Source organism: Curcuma longa, chromosome 4 (genome assembly GCF_044706935.1).
Source record: "Curcuma longa cultivar G26 ecotype Majalengka, Jawa Barat chromosome 4, ITB_CL_G26_1.1, whole genome shotgun sequence".
NCBI lineage: Eukaryota > Viridiplantae > Streptophyta > Magnoliopsida > Zingiberales > Zingiberaceae > Curcuma > Curcuma longa.
Window position 1 is genome coordinate 18,996,222 of NC_133864.1, and position 14,156 is coordinate 19,010,377.

Below are 14,156 nucleotides of genomic sequence, written 5' to 3' on the forward strand. Positions count from 1 at the left end.
CTTGGACTTCGTAAAAGACGAAAGTCCAAGCCGGGAATACTTCGTAGTCAGCCGCTCTATCTTCCCCTGGGAGATGTCTATACCGACTGACTCTAGCCACCTGGTGATAATATGCCCAAAGGGCATGTAGACCTTGTTGTTCACAGGTTGGCTATGATGAACAATAGAACTGAAAGACATGCTCTGCGATATCAATATCTAGGCGCTGGTGCAGAGCATAGAGCATGAATAAGTGAGGGGGCCGGATGATAGCTAGTCCACGGGAGGTGATCGGAAGAATACAGTGGACTATGACTTTAAACAAGACATAGTCCTGAGCAGACAAAGCCAGGGCAGGAAATGCAGAAGAAGAGCCCAAAAACCGATTGGACGAGGACGATGGAAGAAATGCTGATGCATAAGGTCGACAGTGATATGCTCAAATGGAGGTGGTAACACAGGAGGTAAATGAGGAAAACATGAAAAATCTACCTCCGATGGTCGACAGCCAAGAAACTCACGAAGTATGGGATAAGTGAATTCTAGTGATTTCTTGGCTACTCGTGTCTTAAAATTTACTGCATCATTGGTTTGCAGATTATTATAGAATTCTGCTACCAGGTCAACGTTGACATGCTGAGTGCAGTAAACTAGAGAATGCAGCCTATAATGCTCAATGATGTCAAACGTGTTGGGACACAGATCATGCATGAATTCGCGGTCAACATACCGCGGAGTAATAGTCTCGAATGAGTGGTTGCTAAAAGACCATTCTAGGAAGGCATTAGGGAATCTAGAGCTCTGGGGAGGCTGATGTCTAGAGGGGGATGTAGGCTGAGGTGGTCCCCGGGAAGATCCTTCCCCTTGTCCGGCCTTAGACTTCTTTACTATAATTGGTTACAGGACAAAGTTGGCCATACACAGAAACACATCCCCGGACAAAGACACACAGAACTTATTAGATTAGAAGATAAACAGAAATACAGAATAATAGAAGTAAAGAAGGAATAGATTATACCGAGGTCCCATTTTCGTGATAATCGGAGAAAGGATGTTGATCGGAAGGAGTTGATGACTTGGCCGATCAAGCCAAGAAGATGCCGAGCTAAGAGACCTTCTGCCGGGCAGATCCGGTCACGAGGGTGAAGGTGCCCGGGTTGCTCGAGAAAAAGGTGATCGGCTGTGGATGCCCGAAAGGAGGAGAAGCACCAGCCGATCAAGCCGAGATACCGAGAGGAACTCTGTCGAGAAGAAGCAGTCTTGTTTGAAGAGAGATCCCGAGGAGAATGAAGTTGGCCAGAGCAGAGATGGGAGGTCTTTTTGGAAATGATGGCTTGAGTAGCTGGGTAGATCTGGAGCCGAAGGGAGAGCAACGAGGAGTTTGGCGATGAAGATAAGGAAGATGCTCTGAAGCCTGCCGAGAGAGACGGGGCTTTGGCCGATGGATCCTTTGAGCCGAAGAAGATGCTTGCTTCTTGCTTGCTCGGCCGAGAGTGTAAGATTCTGGCTGTGATGTCAAGAGGAGCTGTGAGGAGCAGCCGGGGCAAGCTGAGCAGAAGAGCCGAAGATGCCAGTAGAGACGGGCTGTGGAAGTCTTGAGTCAGGAGAAAGAGTGAGTGAGCTGAAGGAGGAGAGTGTTGGAAGGGTTGACAGAAGAGGGAGAGAGAGTCGAGTCAAGAGAGAGTCACGGGTGGTCGACCACCATGGTAGAACGATTGACCAGTGGGGTGAGGAAGACTGATGGTCACGAGGTGATCGACCAGCTGGTCGACCAGCTGGTCGAGATCAAGGGGCTGATCGACCAGCTGGTCGATCAGGGGGCTGATCGACCAGCTGGTCGATCAGAGGAGCCTGATCGACCAGCTGGTCGATCAGCCTGATCGACCAGCTGGTCGATCAGGATTTCTGATCGACCATTGATCGATTAGGCTTGCCTTCCACTTTTCCTTTTATTTCCTACTTTCTACCCACATTCCCTACGGTTTGATTATTTCTCGAGATCCTAAATTTCTTCCTTCCTTTGAATTTTTCTTACTCTTAAAACTTAGAATGATTAATTCGTATCGTAATCTAACAATGAAGGTCCAATCAAATTAATGATTGGAATGTACAAGCATGATCTAGGAACCAAATACACATGAATTGTGCATTGGTCTTCCTCGTGCTTGATTATTAGTGTATCGTCAACCTCATTATCCAAGGGATGCATTATACATTTTAGATAATTCGGTTGATCCTAACATCTCACCCCATTTCTAGCAATACAAAAATATTTTGTTGACCCTTATAGTTTGTGTGAGATGTTCCCGGTTACCCAAAGTGTTACCCTGTTTTTCTTATTATGTTTAGAGTCCTTAATGATCTCGGAGGAACTTATTCTTGGGCAAGACACATACCTAATTCTCTCCGTAAGTGACTGAATTCAGTTTCAGGGAGAGGTTTCGTGAAGATATCGGCTAGGTTAGATTTTGACTCAACATGGTTGAGCACAATATCTCCCCGAGCCACATGATCTCTAATGAAGTGATGTCTCACTTCAATGTGTTTTGTCCTAGAGTGGTGGACTGGATTTTTGGTTAAATTAATCGTGCTTATGTTGTCACACAACACTTGCACACCCGTATAGTTTAATCCATAGTCCTCCAATGTGTGTATCATCCACAACAGTTGTGATACACTCTCTCCCATTGCTATATATTCAGCTTCGGTCGTGGAAAGAGCAACACAATGTTGTTTCCGACTTGACCAGCTTACTAAAGCTGATCCTAAGAATTGGCAGCCCCCACTTGTGCTTTTCCTGTCCAACTTGCACCCGGCATAGTCGGAATCAGTATAGCCAATTAAGTCAAAAGATTCAGTTCGGGGGTACCATAGACCAACTCGAGTGGTGCCTTTAAGGTATCTCATGATTCTCTTAACTGCAGTTAGGTGAGATTCCTTGGCACACACTTGATATCTTGCGCACATACCCACAGCAAATAATATGTCGGGTCTACTAGCTGTGAGGTAGAGCAGACTCCCTATCATACTCCTATACTGTTTTAGATCTACTGGTTTTCCGGACTCATCCTTGTCTAGGTGAGTGCTCACGGCCATAGGAGTACTGATTTCCTTAGAATCACTCATCTTGAATTTTCTGAGCATCTCAAGTGTATACTTGGATTGATGCACATAAATTCCTTCTTTGGTCTGTTTAATTTCGAGTCCGAGAAAGAATGTCAATTCTCCTACCAGACTCATTTCAAATTCACTCTCCATATGGTTTATAAACTCATTCAAATAACCCTTATTGTTTGAACCACAGATTATGTCATCGACATATACCTGGGCCACGAAAATATTTTCACCGTTCCTTTTCAGAAACAGTGTAGGGTCTATTTGTCCTCTCACAAATCCCTTCCCGACTAAAAAGGTGGACAACCTTTCATACCAGGCTCGAGGAGCTTGCTTAAGCCCATACAGAGCCTTCTTCAATTTATATACGTGATTCGGGAATTCTGAATTCTCGAACCCCGGTGGTTGTTCCACATATACCTCTTCCTTAATTACTCCATTAAGGAAGGCCGACTTGACATCCATCTGATAGAGTTTAAATCCTTTGTGTGCAGCAAATGCTAGCATCAATCGGATGGATTCTAGTCGGGCTACGGGAGCATATGTTTCATCATAATCAAGACCTTCAATCTGATTGTACCCCTTGGCTACCAATCTGGCCTTGTTTCTTATGATATCTCCCTTATTGTTCAGTTTATTTTTGAAGACCCACTTAGTTCCAATGATGGTGGTCTTCCTGGGTCTCGGGACTAAGTCCCAGACTTGACTTCTTTCAAACTGACCCAGCTCTTCTTGCATAGCAATTATCCAGTCCGGATCATGCAATGCTTCGTCTACAACCTTAGGCTCAATCTCTGAGATTAGAGCCACTTCGCTTGCCTCATTTCTAAAGAATGATCTAGTTCTAACCCCTTGATGGATATCTCCAACAATTTGGTCTTGGGGATGACTAGATATGATTCTTGTTTGTCTCGGGGTAGTTGGTGTCTCCCGGTCAGCTTCACCAGAATTCTGTTCTGGCTCTGGCTGAGTGCTGGGCTCACCATCCGAGTCCTCTTCTCCTTCATCTTTGAGAGGATGTTCTTCTAGTCCTAGATTCCTAAGTTCAATTTGAACTTCATCTTCATCCTCTGTCTGATCATTGACTTTTGGATTTTCCTCAAATACAACGTCAGATGACTCTTCTACTAGTCTGGTTCTATGGTTATAGACTCGGTAGGCTTTACTGACGAGGGAGTACCCAACTAGTATCCCTTCATCAGCTTTTGCCGAGAATTTTCCTAGATGATCTCTGGTATTTAGGATAAACACCTTACAGCCAAACACCCGAAGATGAGAGACTGTAGGTGGTCTTCCAAACCAGAGTTCATGAGGTGTTTTTCCTAAGAACCTATGTATGAGGACTCTGTTCTGCACATAGCAGGCTGTATTCACAGCTTCTGCCCATAAGTAGCTCGGCAGAGCATACTCATTAAGCATGCTACGTGCAGCTTCTTGTAGAACTCGGTTCTTCCGCTCTACAACACCATTTTGTTGTGGTGTTCTAGGAGTGGAGAACTCGTGCCTATATCCCTTCTCCTCACAGAATTCTAGAAACCTACTGTTTTGGAATTCTCCTCCGTGATCACTTCTAATTGTTTTGATTGTTGTGTTTTTCTCATTTTCTGTTCTTCTACAGAAAGAAATAAAAACATCTAATGTTTGGTCCTTATGTTTTAAGAAAAACACCCAAGTATATCTAGTGAAATCATCGATGATCACAAAACAATATCTACTGCCGTTAAGAGAAATAACATTATTGCAGTCAAATAGATCCATATGCAGTAAATCCAATGCTTGTAATGTACTTACAGTGGTTTTGCTTCTGTGTGATGACTTAGTTTGCTTACCCATTTGGCATGCATCACACAGCTTCTCCTTTTCATACTTGATGGTCGGCAGTCCCCGGACAAGTCCTTTGCTGGCCAGCTTTCTTATGTTCTTCATGTTTACATGTGCCAGCCTCCTGTGCCAGAGCCATGACTCTTCTTCTTTTGATATGAAACACTTAACAGAAGAGTCAGCAAAGTTCACAAATGACACTTGATAAATATTATCTACCCTAGTGCCGACTAGTACAGTGTCATTAGAGTTGTTATTTTTAACCAGACACTTACTAGCTTGGAACTCTACCGAGTATCCGGCATCACACAGCTGACTGACACTAAGGAGATTAAATGTCATCCCCTTGACCAGCAGGACACCCTTGATTTTTAGAGACTCAGATATGTGAATGTCCCCGACACCCACTACTCTGAGCCGACCATTATTACCGAATGAAACATTACCTCTACACTTGTTCTGTATAGTAGTGAAAAGCTTTTTATTCCCGGTCATGTGCTTGGAGCATCCACTATCAACAAACCACGTTGACGGACGCTCCCCCTTGATACGTGCCTGCTAGACACGGAAAACAGATGACTTAGGTACCCAGATTTTGGGTCCAACAGCATCTATGATGAGGGACTTTGGCACCCATGCCTTAGTCCCATTTTTCTTCACTGCCCGGGTCCTGGAAACATTTGTTCTGGACATTAGGGACACGAAGCTAGCTCCCTTTACTTGAGGTTGATACCCCAGCCCGGCCTTATTGTAAACTGCCCTCTGGGCGTTCAATATCATATCCAGGGTCTTGGAGCTAGTGGCGAATTTCTCAAGCATTTGCTTGAGATCTTCGATCCGATTTCTTAAGGATTGGTTCTCATCCTTGAGAACCTCAATCTGGAGGTCTTCATCCTCCCTATTCGTCCTTAATTGTTCTACTTCATTTTTTAAAGATTTAACTTTATGTTTTGATTTCTTTAGCATGGTAGATAAGCAGCTATAGTCCTATAGCATTTATCGAGTTTAGAGGTTACCTCTTCATCATCCGAGGATGATGAAGTGCTTGATTCTTCGCTCGAGCTCTCCTCTCTCTCAGATTCAGTGTGATGGGCCATGAGAGCGAGATGCCGAGTGGACTTCTCCTCCTTCTCTTCCTCTGATGAGCTGGAGGAGGACTCATCCCACGTCGCCTTCAGAGCCTTCTTTTTCTTGGCTCTTTCTTCCTTCTTCTTTTCTCTCTCTTCCTTCTTTTTGAGTTTAGGACACTCGTTACGGTAGTGTCCTTTCTTCCTGCACTCATAACAGACGACATTTGATGGATCATTATTATTGTCATTAGGCTTACCCCTTCCTTTGTATCTGCGGCTTTTCCGCATCATCCTTCTGACGAGGTTTGCTACTTCGTCCGAGCTGGATGATGAGTTGTCAGACTCATCACTTGCTGACTCGGATGACGAGGAGTTCTCCTTCTCTTTCTTCTCCTTCTTCTTCTTCTCCTTTTTCCTTCTTCCTTCCTTAGTCTTTTCACCTGCAACAAGAGCTATACCTTTCTCTTTTTGACCTTTGTTAGATAGCTCGTGCAGTTCCATTTCGCAAAAGAATTCATCTAACTTTACCGTAGATAAATCCTTGGAAACTTTGTAGGCATCCACCATGGATGACCACAGAGTATTCCTAGGGAAAGCTTTTAGAGCGTACCTGATAAGGTCTCGATTTTCGATGTGTTCGTTGATCGAGTGGAGACCGTTGATTATCTCCTTGAATCTTCCATGCAGCTCGCTTACTGTTTCATTGTCTTTCATGGATAGATTCTGGAGTTGATTCAGGAAGAGGTCTCTTTTTGCTATACGAGAGTCTCTAGTACCCTCGTGTAGCTCGATCAGCTTATCCCATAACTCCTTGGCACTTGTGAATGGACCAACTTTGTTAAGTTGATCTTTGCTGATCCCGCACTGTAGTGTCACTACTGCTTTGGCATCAGCTTGGCCTTTTCTAGTCTGCTCGGCAGACCACTTTGAGGAGTCGAGCTCTTTTCCTTCTTCATCTTTTGGCGGGAAAAAGCCTTCTCGTACGGCGAACCACATGGAGAAGTCTGTCTTCAGGTAATACTCCATGCGACTCCTCCAGTACTGAAAATCAGACCCGTCGAAGAAGGGGGGTCTGTTGGTGCTGAGTCCTTCCTTCATAGCCATTGTGTTGCTCTTTGGTTGTTAATCCAAATAACAGAGCGACCTGCTCTGATACCACTTGTTGGATCTCTTGAACACGGCTAGAGAGGGGGGGTGTGAATAGCCGTCCACACTTTTCGCTTTTCTTGCTTAATCTTCGGTTACGCAGCGGAAATAATGACTTGATCACAGGCAAATGAAGATCAGCAAGCTAAGACAAGGATTTACGAGGTTCGGAGATAACTTGCTCCTACTCCTCGGCGTGTCCGTAAGGTGGACGACTCCTTGATCTTTCGGCAGATCAAACCCCGGTAACACCGGCTAGAAACTTTCTCCTTCTCGGTGGAGGAACCTCTCCACAGTTTGTCTCAACAGATAATGAAATAAAGCACAAGACAAAGGAGAACTAAAAGAATGCGTCAAAGACTAAGAATGAGAAGAACAACAAAGACCGCTTGCAGCTCAAGCCTGTCTCTCCAAAACCAGGACGTTGCTCTTCTTCTTCCTCTAGCTTCGACTAGCAGATTGATCTCAAGATTTCAGAACAGCACTTCAAAGAATGAACGTTCAAAAGAATAATCGATACTTTCCCAGCGCCTCTTCAACATCTTTTATAGACCTGCATCCTCGATTACAGTGCCCAACGGACTTCTGCCAAAAGCTGCAGCCACCCTTCCCTGCCAACCGCAGGTACTGCTACCAGCTTGCGTGCGCCGTTTACCTGTAATCCTTTTTGCAGAAAAGACTGTTCGAAGATCGCCTTGGAACTTCCACTGTTCGTTTGAAATATTTCTCCCATACCTGTCCTGTATACCTGCACACTCAAAAGTAGCATTAGAACATTTCAATATTAGGACAGTATGAAAGAAAGCAATGTAACAGTCATGTCCGAGCTTAGCTACCAAAGCATTCTCGGACTTATCAGGTTCTGAGTCACAAAGACTCCCTGATGATCGAGCTACCAAAGCTCACGGTCTCGAGCCGAGCTACCAAAGCTCTCCGGACCATCCCGGCCATTCGCCACCAAGCTCCTAGAATCAGAGTTCCGAGCCACCAAGGCTCTCTTGAGATCGAGCTACCAAAGCTCACAGTCCCGAGCCGAGCTACCAAAGCTCTCTCTCGGACCATCCCGGCCATTCGCACCAAGCTCCCGGCCTAATCAGGTTCTGAGCCACCAAGGCTCCCTGAAATCGAGCTACCAAAGCTCACGGTCCCGAGCCGAGCTACCAAAGCTCTCTCGGACCTGTCCCGGCCATTCAGCACCAAGCTCCCGGCCAATCCGGTCCTGAGCCACCAAGGCTCCTGACCATCTGGACCATCTCCGGAGACAAGCCACAAAGGCTTCTCTCCATTCTCAGCCACGAGCACCAAGCTCTACGGTCGGTCCTGAGTCACCAAGACTCCTCCTGGACCATCTCGGAGACAAGCCACAAAGGCTTCCTCCATTCTCACCCGAGCACCAAGCTCTACGGTCCTGAGTCACCTAGACTCCTCCTGGACCATCTCGGAGACAAGCTACAAAAGCTTTCTCCATTCGCCCACGAAGCACCAAGTTCTCGGCTTTCGGTCCTGAGCCACAAAGGCTCCTTCTGGACCAATCTCGGAGACGAGCTACCAAAGCTCTCTCCATTCGCCCACGAGCACCAAGCTCTCGGCTATCACAGTCCCGAGCCACCAAGGCTTCTTATCTCTCGGCCAAGGGCAATACCTTCCCGGTTTCACTTCTCCCGATCAGATAATCACTTTCCCGGGCAAGATCTTACATCTCCCGAGCAAGATCTCACTTCTCCGGTTAAGGCACTCTCCTCCTCCTCAGAAGTCCCGGGACTATCCAAGCATTCTCCCGGACAAACTTCTGTCGGCTTTGTTTCTCCCGGCCAAACATCTCTTCACCCGGCCAAACGTCTCTCGACGAAGTTAATCTCCTTGCCGGGCAAGATCTTACTTCTCCCGTGCAAAAACTTATTCCTCCCGGTCAAGTTCCCGGGCTTTCCAGACCTCCAGAAACTTTTTACTCAGATCTCATTCCCGGGGTTCAGACTAAGGGTGATCGACCAGCTGGTCGATCAGGCTGATCGACCAGCTGGTCGATCAGCTCATCTGATCGACCAGCTGGTCGATCAGAGCATGCTGATCGACCAGCTGGTCGATCAGGCAAGCTGATCGACCAGCTGGTCGATCAGACTTCCACCAGATAATAATCATTTACGACTACAGACTCGTGGTGGAGCTTGCAACCATAGTCCAAAATCGTGATCGCACGGTAGACATGACTAGCCATGCAATGATGACCTAGCTACAACTAACCATGAAATGGTGATCAAGCTAGAATCGATTATACCAAATAGCCGTGAGCTCGCAACCAAGTACCCCGCGATTTCATGACTAGTTTGGTACAAGGTAAAAGCTAAATTGATGAGTACAAAATAGCAAATTTGCTTGCCCTTTTTGTACGTGCTCATTTTTGTAGAACACAGACCCATTCCATTAATTTAATTAATTAATATTAAAAAAAAAGGACTCCGCTACTGTTGTAGCTCTGAATCTGTCGACCCGATTCTTGGGATTCGGGCGGTTTTGAGTTTGTTTGACTGCTTTCTAAGGCGGGCCCCGCCGCGCTGCGGCTATGGACAAATGGCAAGTCGACACATTGGCGTGGGACTGTGCCGTCGCAGGGTTCAGCGACTTGCGGGATCAAATTTAGATGGCCCACCCTTTTATTTAATTTAATCTCACAAATATTCTAAATATAATTTTTGGTCATACGTAGATTCAATAAATTCAATTTATTATACTAGTTAAAGGGAACTTATTGTGCACTTTTCTGGCCAGGCTAATGTCGAGCATGACTTAAACTGAAAAATAATTTATCCATAAGTGTATTTTAAAAAGATAAATTTTAAATAATAGATTTTTTTTGTGTTTTTTTGAATATGCCACTAAACTTCATTTTTTATTGGGTCGCCTCGCAGGAAGCAATACCCCCTCATCGTACCTCACAATAAATCCGGGAGAGTTGCAACAATTCGTAAATAATAAATATTATTAAACATTTTATCAAATTTGCATTCATAGTGTCTGGGTGGTGTAGTTGGTTATCACACTAGTCTAACACACTGATGGTCCCCGGTTCAATCCCGGGCTCAGACAACAATGTTTTTTTATCAAAATTAATATTCCGATTCAATAGATTATATTTTGTTGTTTAAATATGTTATTGATGGAGGGGGGAGGATCGCTTATTTGTTTGTAATAAGAGTGATGGAGATTTGATTCATAAATAATATTAAATATTTACTAGCATTACTTTCATGATGTCTGGGTGGTGTAGTTGGTTATCACGCTAGTCTCACACACTAGTGGTCCCCGGTTCGAACCCGGGCTCAGACAACAATAGGTTTTTTTTTTCAAAATTAATATTCCGGTTCAGAAGATTATATTTTTTTTTCAAAATTAAGATCCCTTATACAAAGACAGTTTGTTAATGAGAGGGATGGAGGTTTGATTCAAGTGTATCTTCTGTGGCACACAAACTGCAACAACATCCCCTCGTTTCCTACGCAGTTAAAGAAATGGAGGCTTGCTTCCTAGTTCAAGCATAGCTGACAGTTGGTTTTGGTGCCAAGGCCAGAGATCTGAAAGTGTAGTGAGGCTTTTAATGGAGGCAAGGAACCAGTGCAAAGGCAGGGAAGCTGCACTATCATTCTCAGCTTGACTCTGTTGTTTGAGTCATATAGAATAAGGGTGGAGGAGGCTTCTGGCTTCTTCGATTGACTGTTTTTTTTTATACCGTTTCTTGTTTTCAGAACAAGAGTGGAGCCTTGGAAGCTGCAAGTACAATGCAGTAGAGAATAGAGAGATAGATTGTCATTTCTAGTAGTTAAAGAAGGTGTTTAGTTAGATAGGCATCTGTTGGAGCTTTGGTAAGTTTTTCTATTATTCAGTTATTGCAGATAAGAGTGGGTAGTCTGTAGTAGTTATTTTTTGATGAGTTAGTAGTTGGCATGCTCAACAAGGACTTGGTCCTCATACAATAATTGAAGAAACAAATACAATCAAAGCATTGATTGTGGTACTCTACAAGTAGACGACGATTCAACTCAAAACATACCCTTCCAGTCCATGCCCCACCTAAAATTATGCTAGTTGCGATGATTCTTGGCCTTTAATCTCGAAAACCTTCTTCAATGCTTCTTCCATGAAAATAAGCTGCTATCCTTTCGACCAAAAGGATTTATGAGAATGGTGAAAGATTTTGAAGCAGGAATTCTGCGATCGACCTTAATATTTGATAATAAATCTGAGTAGATAAGAAATTGCAACAGAATGTTATAACCAAGTACTAATTGGTATCCACATTGCTAAATTGCAAAACCGATAGTTCAACACTTTAAAAAATCAAGTTTTTCATTGAACCAAATCGTTATGGATAAAAGAATGTAAAGCATGGATTCATAAACATTAAGTACTGAGCTCTAGTCTTTGAATTTCATTAAACTGGTACAGGAGTATAGGAACACAGAAATAACCAAGCGTGATGGTTTTCTAGCTATTGTATCCATGAAGCAGACAAGTCACATGCCTATCTGAACAATTATTGATATTTGATAGCAAACAGTTAACTCTCCCCACGCAGGTTATTATGTTGAGTGCTATACTCTTTGGTTTTTTGTACTGTTTTTGACATGTTAAAGTAATAATTGATTGTAAAGCCTTCAACTATGAGATATATTCCCAAGTTTTATTGTAGATTGGCTTAAGTTAAGGTTTATGATGGTTGGTAAGCCAAGTGAAGGGGATTGCCTAGGTTCAATCTGTTGGAGCATGGTAGTCAACTGGGAAGTAGGATGAGAATCATAAGTAAAATGTTTTTTTTAGTTTAATCAATTGATCTTTTAGCAATTGCTTGGTTAGAGATGTTGGGATACAATAAAAGTCTGGATATACATAGAAAAGATCTTGAGGTTATAAGATGGAAAATATCTCATTGGTACAAAACCTTTTATGTAATGCCTAAAAATAAAACCATGAGGGCGTGGGCCCAAAGTGGACAATATCGTACTGTTGTGAAGTACAATTAAAATCCCACATTGAACATACATGGAAAAGATCATGGGGTTATAAGATGAAAAATATCTAATATCACCGTTATGGAGATATATATGGATTTCATCAGATCTAACAAGAGAGTCATTGACAACCAACAACTATATTTGTTGGTCACTTGACTTGAGGCATCTAGATTTAACTTATTGGAATCTTTATATAAAAGGTCCTGGAGATCTTTTAGGTACTTCACCTGAATAAGAACACTCTATTTCCTTGTGCTCATCATCATCCAGTACCCAAAGTGGATCTAAGAGTTTGGACAAAGATGAAGGCTTCAATATTTCACGATCTTGATAATTTATTCTCTTCTTTCTTTAATTTTATATCTCAAGGTGAGGTGAGATTTATTGTTGAGTGAAGTTCCTTGTTGTTCTGGCTGGATGCCGCAGACGGTCAAGCCATCAATCAAGAATATGTCATCTCAACCTTTGTTGATCCCGCCGACGAACAAATCTGAGAAGAAAGAGCTGAGCGAAGGAGTTAGCGAGGCACCGGGGATTTCTGGCAGACCACTCCGACGCTCAAGCCAGCCAAGAGCAAAAATGAAGAAGAGGCAATATGTGGAATGAAGAGAATTCGAGAGAGAGAGTCCTTCATACTTGCGGAGGTTTATATAATAGCCGAAGGGAACATTCTTTTTGTCAGAAGAACACGTTGTGCAAGGTCTTAGGGAGACAGATTTTATGATTTGCTGACAAATGAGCTAGTAATACAACATTAAGGAAACCATATCTGACAATCTCTAACTGCCCCACCACTTGGCAAAGCTGATTATTCTCATCTTTCGACTATAGGTATAGTTACGCGGAGATTTAGGGGATCAAGTTTGAAAACCTATTAATAGCTTGCACGCTTGATTTGTCCCTTAGTACTGAAGATGGTCGAGAGGGGCTGAATGATTGAAGGAGGTCAGATTGGCCGAGTAAGACCGAGTAACTGCAGGGGTCGAAGTGGTGGAGGCCGAGTGAGGCCGAATCCGAGTCGTGTGTCAAGTGATTGAAATCGAATTGAGCGGCCGAGCTGTATGGTCGAGTTATTTGAGCATGTGGCCCAGTGGCCAAGGCATAGAGCTGGCCATGAGCATGTGGTCGAGCGGCCGAGGCCTAAAGCTGACTGAGCATGTGGCCGCGTGGCCGAGGCCTAGAGCTGATCGAGCATGTGGTCGAGCGGCCGAGTGAGATGGGTCAAACCGAATGAGACTGTCTAGACCGAATGTTATTGTCACTGGACTAGTCAAAACATGATTTGACTGTTGATCGTTGACCGTTGACCTGCTAGATCAGCTGCCACATTGGATCAGTTATTGACCCATTTTGTCATGTTAGACCAATAAAGACTCGCTATATCACTTGTTAAGGGTGAAGATTATGATAGCTTGGGAAATTCTAAAGGTTAAATTAAGGTGTATCTTTGTTTGTAGAGGTTTACCTTGTTATGGTTTTGATATACAATTATGTTTTAGCTAAAAAATTTAGTTTTAACTCATCCTCTTTGGGAACTATATATATATATTATATCTGCCCTTGTGCAGTGCAGTGAAGTTCTATCACATAAGAGCATCTGCAACGCAGAAGCGTTATAACGCTTAAAAAAATATTAAAAAATTACATGGGACCCACCTCTGCCACAATAACGCGTTCATACCTTTGAACGCATTCCTATTCTCACTCCTCCACATCAGATTGGCTCATGTGATCACTCCTCCAGCTCAGGTGGTGAGAGAATAAAAAGGTATCTATTAACGCGCTAATAACGCGCGTTGGAGATGCTATAACCCAATTAAGCTCTTGCCTTGTCGTCAAATCCCTCTAACCCCTTCTCAGTAGGCACAGGCAAAAGCACTGTTATGGGATTTGCAGTACTTTCACGAAGGAGAGGAAGAGGAAGAAGAAGCAGAGGATAGAGGACGAAGAAGACGATGAAGAATGAAAACTGTTCCTGCTTCGGATTCAGTGTGATGTTGGGATGTCATAGATTATTAAT

General features: G+C 43.6%; 2 non-coding genes across 2 annotated transcripts; both read left to right on the forward strand.

Moving 5' to 3' along the window:
* Positions 1–10,140: 10,140 nt before the first annotated feature.
* On the forward strand, positions 10,141–10,214 carry TRNAV-AAC (transfer RNA valine (anticodon AAC)). The gene has a single exon. It is a non-coding gene; the product is annotated as a tRNA-Val (tRNA).
* Positions 10,215–10,380: 166 nt separating this feature from the next.
* Positions 10,381–10,454, forward strand: TRNAV-CAC (transfer RNA valine (anticodon CAC)). The gene has a single exon. It is a non-coding gene; the product is annotated as a tRNA-Val (tRNA).
* The last annotated feature ends 3,702 nt before the right edge of the window (positions 10,455–14,156 follow it).